The 10,626-nt window shown below is 41.0% G+C and overlaps 1 long non-coding RNA gene across 3 annotated transcripts; it reads left to right on the top strand.

Annotated features, from left to right (window-relative positions):
* The first annotated feature begins 234 nt into the window (after positions 1-234).
* Positions 235-1,816, top strand: LOC127128745 (uncharacterized). Of its 3 annotated transcripts, none has more exons than XR_007806027.1 (3): positions 273-1,115; positions 1,205-1,350; positions 1,476-1,816. It is a non-coding gene; the product is annotated as an uncharacterized LOC127128745 (long non-coding RNA). The 3 variants fall into 3 exon arrangements; XR_007806023.1 differs by having other exon boundaries at positions 277-1,045; XR_007806016.1 differs by having other exon boundaries at positions 235-1,350.
* The last annotated feature ends 8,810 nt before the right edge of the window (positions 1,817-10,626 follow it).

Below are 10,626 nucleotides of genomic sequence, written 5' to 3'. Positions count from 1 at the left end.
CTAAAGTAAAACAATTATCAAAATCACTAGAATCAAATGAAATTCTAATAGCAAAACAAAATCAATATCAAAATTCAAACTCTAATGGTGAAAACAATTCCATATCAAAATTACGATTCTAAGATTAAAAACAAATCAATATCAATTAAAATTCTAACAAAATCATCAATTAAACCTAAATAGAATTGTCAATAAAACTAAAAAACCAAACAGAAATATCAGGGTGGGCCTTGGAATCAATTCTTTAGCCCAATAACAGGAGGTGCATAGGTTATGAGGAGAGGTATGGCAAGCAGAAAACTAAGCTTGAGCCTCAATTAGAGGCCCAAGGTAGAAACACCAAACTGAACGGTCCTCACCTCCTACCTCTTCACTCCGCGTTTCAGCGAACGGAAGAACAAACCAAGTCGCGATGGTCGCGCCGGAATTTGGCACCGGTGGCGGAAAGCCCCTCCAAGGACACACTCCATCCTAACCTCCGTGTCCAGCATCTTCACGAGGTGAAGATCAAGCCACGACGGCGAATCTAGCCGCGACGGATTTCGTCACCGGCAGCGACGATTCAAGCCTTCACGCCACTCTCTGTGTCTGCTCACCTAACCGAAACACAACCTCTCACCTAACCGAATCGATGTTACCGCGCGATGGCTCTTCGACGGAATGCACCGAATGTAGAATGGAAACAACAAGAGATATAATTATGAGCGTTACACCACCTCACACGAATCAATCAGTGAGAAGAGAAGAGAGAGCCTACCGGCAATGGCGAAGGCGGCAGATTCGTCTGTGATGCCGAATTCGAACTCAGGTGATACCCTTCTTCCCTCCTTCTATTACGGTCGTGATTATGCGTGATTCATGGTTCGATTTGTAGAACGGTTGCGGTGCGGTGAGTTGAAGAGGTTGAAGATACGCCGGTGATGATGAGGAGGAAAAGTTTGTTACGGTGGAGGCGAAGGAAAACTTCTAGGAAAGAAAGAATTCTCGAGCGAACCCAAGCTACGCTCTACAATCCTGTATTTATAGAATTTCTTGGAATGAATTGGTAAATCCTTTCAATTGTAGATTTCGCTTCATTCTCCTTTTGCGTTTTGCTTTTCCTGTGCGGTTTTGAGGTAGCTCACATTTCTTTATAATGCAATTCATTTTGTTTTTCATTTCCGTTTTGGCGCTTTAGCAGCTGCGTTTGAATTGAGTTTTGCAGGTGTGTCTCGTTTCCGTTTTGGTGCGCTTTGATGTCGTAGTTGTTGTCGTTCATTCAGATGCATTTCCCATTTGCCGTTTTCCACTTTGGTTCGCAACTTTGAGAGCTGTTGTTTTGTACATGGCTTTTAGCTTGTGTAGCAGTTGGTGAGTTTTGGAAGTTGTTGTTGTCGAAGCACGGCTTGGTGCAGTAGCTCACGTACTGCATTTTGCCTTTGTTGTTGCAGCTACTTGGGTATACGTTGGTTCACATGTACTTTATTTGTTTGCAGCGTTTAGCAGGTTTTGGAAGCCTTTTTGCTAGCTTGTTGTGGTGGCTTTTTCATATGGTAGCTTATTGGCTTAGCTTCTTTTCACGCGGCTTGGTGTAGTTCACGCTTGTACCAGCTTTGTTAGCAGTTTTTCCATGTGGTAGCTTATTGGCTTATGCAGCTCATGTTTGGAAGCTGCACTTGCTTAACTATGGCCTATTGCCGTTTAGCTTCTCTTGGAGTCGTTTCCATTTGCATTTCCACTGCAACTTTTGAAGCTTGTTGGAGAATTGTAATTTCTTATTGTTTAATGGAAAATGATGACTCAATAAAAAATGGTTATGGATTTAAAATGGATTAAACTGGTTATGGTTTATTTGGTAATGGTAAATGGACAATTAATTTAAAATGGATTTTGGATAAAATGAATGGATTTGGATATGGCTAATTGGTTTTTTTGAAAATGGATTTAAATTGAAATATGGACAAATGTGGATATTGGATGAAGTTTAGAAAATGGATTAATTTGGAAAATGGTTAATGGGCTTAATTCTAATTAAACAAAAATGGCCCATTAGAAAAAGAAATAAAATTCTACAATGATTAAAATTTTAAAAATTCAATCGAACTTCCAAACATCAATTTGAACTAACATTAACTCAAACAAAAATCCATTCGACTTAACTTGAAATCAAAAATCCATTTGAAACTGAGATCAATGGAAAAATGTTATGATGCAATGATGAAAAGACGAATCAGATAACGACATGCAGTGAACTAATGACCCAAAATGATCACAAGACTTGTAATCGTATTAAACCATGGTTGAATGAAATGACTGACCAAATGCAACAATGCACCAAGAAACACATGAATTCAAGTCACGTGTCGCCTCTAGTTGTATTATGCTTATTTGAATGAAATGCATGGATGAAGATGATATGCAAATGTTTGTATTAGTGACCTATATGATTATGTGAAGGGTGGGGCGAATTTCAGGGTATGACAACTTCCCCTATTTAATCTTCTCAGACCTGAGATGTACGGATAGCAGCGGCTTTTGGACATCAAGGTTGGAGAGGATTAAATACTAAAATAACGGAAAATTTGCCCACCAGGAACAAATGGAAAGCTATGTGAAGATAGGTCATAAGGAGAAATTTTTCACTGGGATATGCGGGTGAACAAACATGTCTTTGCGCAGGGTAGCTGCTGGGACTAGGAATGTCATGTGGTAAATGGGTATATGAGCGGTTAGATATGCATGATGTATGCAGTATGTTAATGCAATATGATTGATTATTTTTTCATTTTATCTCTACTAACAAGTGTTTTGAAGGCACCGAGAAAGAATTTTCCGCTGGGGGACATATGGTGATTGTTTTCTTTTTGGGATGGTTTGCCAGGCAAATCCTGGGCTTCAGGGTGGTAGAGACCTTAGTGAGGACGACAGTAGGCGAATTGGGAAGGTAAATAGTTGGTCGTCAACTCTGAGGTTTGGGACAGAAGAACAAACAACACTGATTGCTGGGGATTGAAATATTTGACCTCAATACTACGACTGGGGTAAAACTGGACATTCTCAACTTGGCGGTTGGAAACAAATCGTGATCAACATCGGTTCTGAGACTGGAGAAATGATAGGCGTCAACACTGAGGTTGGGTATAATGATGAACATTGACTCTAAAGCCGAGAACAAAGGTAGGCGCGTCAACTCGGAGGTTGGGTTTGCGGATATCAACTCTGAGGTCGGAGGATAAGAAAACGACACCATAAGTCGCAAGTTAGGAAAAAGGTAGCCATTCCGCTCTGAGGCCATGGGCAAAAAGACTCATCAACTCCAGTATTGAAAAAAGTAGATGTTTAGCTCTGAGGTCGGGGTGCGAAAAGGATAAACGTCAACTCTGAGGTTGGAAAAAGGTAGGCATTCAACACTGAGGCCGGAAAGGACAATGGTAATCATCAACTCTAAGGTTGGGAAGATGTAGTCGTTCAAATCTGTGGCTGAAAAAGATATCCATTCGGCCCTGAGGCCGGAAATAAGGAGACATACAACTCTAAGGTTGGGGGTAACACGGTACATTCACTGTTTAGTGTAAAAAAGGTATACATTCAACTCTGAGGCCGGAAAAGAATGGTAATCATCAACTCTAAGATTGGAAAAAGGAGGGTCTAAGCTCTGAGGCTAGAAAGAGATCCACCAACTCCGAAGTTGGAAAAATGTAGTTGTTCAACTCTAAGGCTAGGAGAAGAATGGTAAACAACAGCTCTGACAACAACTCTGAGGTCGGGGTAAGGAAAGGAAACATACAACTCTGAGGTTGGGGTAAGGAAAGGCAACATACAACTCTGAGGTTGAAAAAAGGGCGACAACACAATGGTTGAAAAAAGGGGCGACAACACTGAGGTTGGAAAAGAGCGACAACACTAAGGTTGGAAAAGGGGCGACAACACTGAGGTTGGAAAAAGGGTGACAACACTGAGGCTGCAAAAGGGGCGACAACTTTGAGGCTGCAAATAAGAAAGGTTATCATCAAGTCTGGGGTTGGGATAAGGAAAGGTGAACATACAACTCTGAGGTTCGTTCATAAGAAAAGTGACAACAACTCTGAGGCTGGAAAAAAAGGGCGACACACACAACTCTGAGGTTGGGCGCAAGAGAAAGGTTATCATCAACTCTGGGATTGGGAATGAGAAAGATACAACTTTGAGGTCAGGCATAAAAGAAATAGACAACAACTCCGAGGCTTGAGTAGGGACTGGCATCAACTCGGAGGTCGGGTGAAAGAGGGACAACAACTCTGAGCCTGGAGTAGGAAGTAGCAACAACTCTGAGGTTGGGTATAGAATGGTCTCTCAACCTTCAAGTTAAAGGTAATGGCATCATCAAGTCTAAAACTGAGTAAAGGGTGATTATCTACAAATCTGTGGTTGGGGAAAAGAGATATCAATACCGACTGGTATTGAAAAAAGGTGATAGACACTGATGATTGCTTAGCTGGTTTTTTAGACAGGCACCACAGGCATGAGCTGGGTTTAAAAAAAAGGTTTTGCCAATGGAGATTGGACTTTGCAAGATGTTTGCCAAACAAGGTTTGGGCTTTGGCAGGCTATCTCAATTGGGCACTTTGCTGTAGGCACGAAAACCTCAGGGGGTCCCACAGGCACAACGATGAGGATGAAGTTTTCGAAATATGGCTACCCTTCCCGGGACTCACGAAACCTACATTAGGTATTTCAAAACAAATCAAAAGGAAAAGTCTTGACAGAGACAACCCTTCTCGTGCGAAAGGCAACGAGGGGGGATACGTGATTTCGCGCACCAAGCGACGAAATAAACTCACGAAAGGAGAGTTATCTCAATGAAATCATCTCCACGAAGGAGGCAACAAGCTTACGACAGGTAAGCAAAAAAGGAATGACTTTGAAAAATCCTGTCGAGGTTGCCAACTAGGAGCTTTACAAGGGTCAAAAATGTCATTTATTTTCTATTTTGTAATGCCAACGGGGTGGATTATGGAAAGATGCCAACGTAACTGGCAGTTGAATAGTGCCAAGAGAGTTTTGGGCTCGCTTCCTTCTTGTTATAGAGCTTCATGTTATGATGGATGATATGTATGAGTGATATGATATGAATTATGCATGACAGGTTGATGCAATGATGTGAGGATCTACGGATGCCCCAATCTAGGGTACGATGCAATGAATGTTGAAAAAAAATTCTCGGGTTGCAAAGCTTTTGATTTATGGAGGATGGGTTGCGTCTCGCATGAATTCCCGACATCTGACTTCTTGATGTTGCTGGAGGATGGATCTGATGTAGACCTTTGGATGCCCCAAGTTGGATCTGAAATGCTTTTACAGGCAGGGAGAGGTCCTTCATCTCTTTGGATCATCTTGCCCTAGTTTGTTGGGTATCCGCACGGATTTCCCCAATCGCTAGTCATGAAGCAACTTCATCATGGATCATATCAATCGGATCTGCCCCAGTGCCTTGGAATTGCATTCCTCTGAGTAACCATTTCAGGGAGATTGACTTCTTGTACTCCTGGGGTGGCCTGCCCCAGTATGAGCCTTGAAGTAGCTTTGCCTCTGGTTGGTTGATCTTTGAGGGAATGACCCTGACTTACTTATCTTCAGAGAGATTGATCACATCTCTACTTGACTACTTCAGATTGACTGAATCTTGTAGAGATTTCTCGACGTGACTGCCTCTGATCGACGGGATCTCGAAGCGGTTTGTCGTTCTGCTCGACATGGTCTTCAAACATTCTGATTAATATAATCAAAATAAGTGGCTTGCCCCTGCTCAACAGAGGTCTCAGGCGTCTGCATTATTGAATCAACAAGTTCTTCAATTCATGTTCATTGTGGCAAATCTCTTGATGTCAGATGCTTACTCACGAGTAAGACAAGTTCATTTTTGAAATGATAATGCAATGTTATTTTTATGCAGTTTTGAAATCCAAACAGGTTCACTGAAATTATGACATTTAATGAATGCATCACTGACAACAAATGTCATATCAATATCAACACATATGAGCAAATTGATGAGGAGTCAGTTTTAACACGATCGTTCTGACTATAGTACGCCTTCGAAATAAACCCTGCTTTAATTAGGTCTTTTGAGGGTTGTAACATGGCCTGGTTCACGGTTTTAGAAAGAAAGGATATAAGGCTCGAACCTATCCTAACCCACCCGCTCTTCGTGATGTTCTCCATTCCTACGTTCATCTAGTTCGATACAAGCGTTCTTCTTCCAAAAGGGACTTTCGAAGTGATGGTTAATGAACCCACGAAGTTTTCGGTGTGAAAATCACCCTTCTTTTGTTTGGTTTGTAGCCACACGATTTTGTTCTTGCTGAGGATTTTCTTTTGATTCCTCTTTCTGCAGATTCGTTGTTTTATTTCCCTATTTTTTTGCTGGATTGATTCAGATTTACAATCCACATGGATGCCCTAAGTTTTGCCTAAGTCACTCATTTTTGAGTTTTCGACTTAGCGAACCTTCTTTCTTTTTGTTTTCTTGTTTTTCCTTTTTCTTTTTGTAGAAACAAATCATGTGGCATCTGCCGTTTTATTGGGATGGGTTGTGACCGCCTCGTGCCCTTGTGGTTGAGGGACAACTGTTTGGAATTTGGTGGTTTCCGACCTCTGGTGAGGGATGAGATGTGGTTGATCCTCAGATAGGACACTCCTTTTTTGAAGTTTGAACGCTTGGTTAAATTGACTGGCGACTACCCTGCCCCGATTTACAATTGAGGGTTTTAATGCATAGAAAGAAACTCCTACTCCTTGGCTCAAAGGGGTTGACTAGAGATTATCTTCCTTATATCTCCGGTGTTTGGAATTTGAAGCAATGCCTAACATCATCAACAAGGTTTTATTCAAAAGCGTACGAGCAGTGAATTCGTTTCGTGTTTTTTATTTCATCCTCCTCCTCTTAAAACCAACATTTGAATATTGACAAGATAAAGTATGAGTGGACACAAATGGATTTATTCAAAACATGCATGTTCATTTCAATGTCATTATTATTCAAAAACAAATGAGTTTATTACAAATGAATGTTACAAATGACAGTCAAGAAAATCAAACATGAACATGGTTGAACCAATGATTGTTGAGGTGATCAGCCTTATTCTCCCATAGCTTAGGGTATTGGTTCTGGAGAGAGCCGATGAGACAGTCCCACAGACACCCATCCTTCAGATCTACTACTGCTCTGACTATGGCGCTACAGATGTGCTTGCCTGCACGGGGTTATTTAGAACAACTGGCATGAACAATATTGCTTTTGAGTCAATCAAATCTTGTACTTTGTGCTTGAAGACATTGCAATTCTCGATCGAGTGCCCTGGCGTCCCAGAGTGGTACTCACAGCTGACATTCATGTCATATCCGGGAGGCAGAGGTACAAGAGGAGCCTTAGCTTCCCTTAGTTGAACCAACAAATCCTTGAGCAAATGAGCTAGCAGAAGACCATACGGCATGGGAACTGGATCAAACCTTATGGGAGGCCTCCTCGGTCCTTGTCTACCCTGCTGATAGTAGTTCTGTTGCTGTGGAGCAAAAGGTTGTTAAGGAGCATAGGGTTGCTGATATTGCATTGCTTGAAGGAGAATTGCGGTCCAAAACGCAGCGGAAATTAAAATTTTCTCCTTTAGAGATCCTTACGAATGGTCATGATCAGTGATAGAATATTTACCTCTTGTGACGATTGAAACCTTTGGTGCAGATCCACGGAGCGATCACGAACGTTGAACGATGACAACGTCTCTACTCAGTCCACACGAACGGATTCCTTCAATATCAGCGCTAGCTGGTATGAATGAAGGCTTTGAGTGAGTGAGTGAGAGAGAGAGAGAGAGAGAGAGAGAGAGAGAGAGAGAGAAAACGAAAATAATGCAGCCGCCATTAATGCTTCTGCACAAGGGTTCTATTTATAGAACCACTTGTGTGGGCCTCAAGCTAAAAAGCCCACTGAAGTGTATTTTGGCCCGTACCTTATAATATGCCCAAAATCACTTAAGCCCATGGTAACTTACCATATTTCGGATTCTACTTAAGTACAGCGTACCTTACGATGTTCTACAACTCACTTAAGTGCATCGTACCTTACGGTGTTCCTTAGTTACTCTATCTCTCATTAATCCGTCCTTTGTGTTTGACCCTGTAGGTTTTCACGGCATTGGAAATTATATTAAATCATGTATTTAACATAATAAACAGTGAGCGGTATCTAGCAACACATCACTGCTACCCAAGACACGAAAATGTCATGTGATCTGACAATTCCTTCTGTGATAATACTTATGCATATAATTACCCTTTTGCCTTTATGTCTATATTGAACACAAGGCATAGACCGTGTCATCATTGTCCAGTTCAATATTGGGCCCATAGATATTTATCCTGTTATGCAGGATGGGCAAATTCCATCTAGGTCACTCATGTCCCTCAGCATGCTTCGTGGAATACCCATCAACTGTCTTTATGGTTATCCAGTTACGGACAATGTTGGATCAACAATAAAGCACTCGACTCTACATCTAGGGTCCATAGTGGTTTCAGGTCGAAGAGTGGTATACACCATTATCACCATGAGAATAACTTATGACACTTTGCATAACTTTCTATATAGTATTCTCATAGCGGGTCAATCCGGTATAAATATTACTCTTAATATTCATACCTATGTTTAAGACTTGATAACTCCTTATCCATGATCAATGAGATGTGATCATCAGTCTATATACATAATAGTCTTAATGCTTTAGTGTTATCCCACTTCACAATAAAGCTCGACTACGGATACTTTAAGAATAATGTCCTTATGTTTAATGTGATCTCATGATCAAGTCACACTTGATACATTAAACGGACTAGCTATTCTAGGGACTTTATTAAACAAACGTAATAAAGAAAAAGCCTTTTATAATTCGATACAAGTACCAAAAGTATTGGCCTCTAGGGCTTACACCAACATTGCTGGAGGGCCAGTAGGAATAGCATACGCTGGCTGCTCGTACGGGTTAGGTGTTACTGTTGCCACCAGATAGTATGGCATTTGGTAACCTCCATCTCCCTATTTAGTGACTGCATTGGTCTCCCCTTCCTTCTTCTTTGGTAATCCAGAATGAGACTTCTTTGTTCCATTAGCCATAGTTGATGTATCTTGTATCTTACCGATCTTCAATCCATTCTCGATTCGCTCGCCGATAATGACCAAATCTGAGAATCCCGAGGTGGTACCTTCAATCATTCTTTCAAAATACGGGCCTTGAAGAGTGTCCACGAACATGTCTATCAATTCTCTTTCAAGAAGAGGGGGTTGAACCTTGGTAGCTAGATCTCTCCATCATTGAGCGTACTCTTTGAACGATTCATTTGGCTTCTGAGCAAGGCTTTGGAGCTGAGTCCGATTGGGAGCCATGTCTAAATTATAATGATAATGCTTTAAGAAGGCTTCAGCAAGTTCCCTCCGGATTCTTATATGCATGTGCTCGAGCTGCGTATACCATTCCAGAGAAGCTCCACTAAGGCTGTCTTGGAAGAAATGCATTAAGAGTTTTTAATCATCAGAATGAGCAGCCATCTTTCTGCAAAAAGCTTGAATGTGGGTCTTTGGACAGGTGACCCCTGATACTTTTCAAAGTTTGGAACTTTGAATTTAGGAGGAATTTTCACACCTCACACTAGGCACATGTCGGCAGCATATAACCCAAAGGTATCAGGACCTCCCATCGCCTTGAATCTCTCCTCCACCATACGGAATCTCCTTTCGAGGTCAGCAGCAGAAGGACCAAAAGCGTCATAAACTGAATCAACCTTTGTATTGAAGAAAGCATCCTGATGATCATCAATCTCAGGTTGAACCCTCCCATTAATAGGGATATTGAATGGCTGAGCAGCATTCTGGTATACTCGACCTCTTTCGGAAGGCGGTTGGGCTACAACAGGTGTACCAGCTCCTCCTAACGGATTCACTAGTATTATCACAACAGCAGGGTTGGCAGCAACTGTAACACCCCGATGAAATTAAGATAATTGTTTAAATTAAGTTAATATTTTATTTATTAATTTAATTGAATAATTAGAAAATTATTGGATTATTAATATTATTTTGGGATTATTGAATTATTATTATTATTGGAATAATAATATAATTTGGAAAATATATAAGTTGGAAGTTAGAAAAATCCCATTTTTTGGTAAAAAGTTATTTTTCACGTGAAAAGGGAAAAGAGGCAGAAAGGGCAAAAAGCAAAAGAACGAAGGTTGAAGGAAGGGAAAGCTTGGAGCGCAGAGACTGCCGGATTTACTAAGGTAAGGGGGGTTTATCATCGTTTGATGGGTCTTATGGGATAGCATGTAATGGGTAGTGATGAACCTCTGAATTTGACTCTGATTGAAATGATATGTGATGAAACTGTGAATATTGATGAACGAAATTGGATGATAATTGATGAAATTCGTAGGAATTAGGTGTAGTAAGGTTAGCGATTTGAGAAGTTGAATGTATCTGAGTTGTAATTGATAAAACGAACGAACGTGTATGAAAAATTGGACTGTGAGAGGTTGGATCTGAAGGATCTCGTAGCAGAGAAAACCCATAGCAGATCTGGAAAACTGGATTCTGTTCATACGCGTATGGCACTAGGCAAT

This window comes from Lathyrus oleraceus, chromosome 1 (genome assembly GCF_024323335.1).
Source record: "Lathyrus oleraceus cultivar Zhongwan6 chromosome 1, CAAS_Psat_ZW6_1.0, whole genome shotgun sequence".
NCBI classification, from domain to species: domain Eukaryota; kingdom Viridiplantae; phylum Streptophyta; class Magnoliopsida; order Fabales; family Fabaceae; genus Lathyrus; species Lathyrus oleraceus.
Note: the sequence above shows the minus strand (reverse complement) of the source record. Positions and strands in the feature narration are given on the sequence as shown.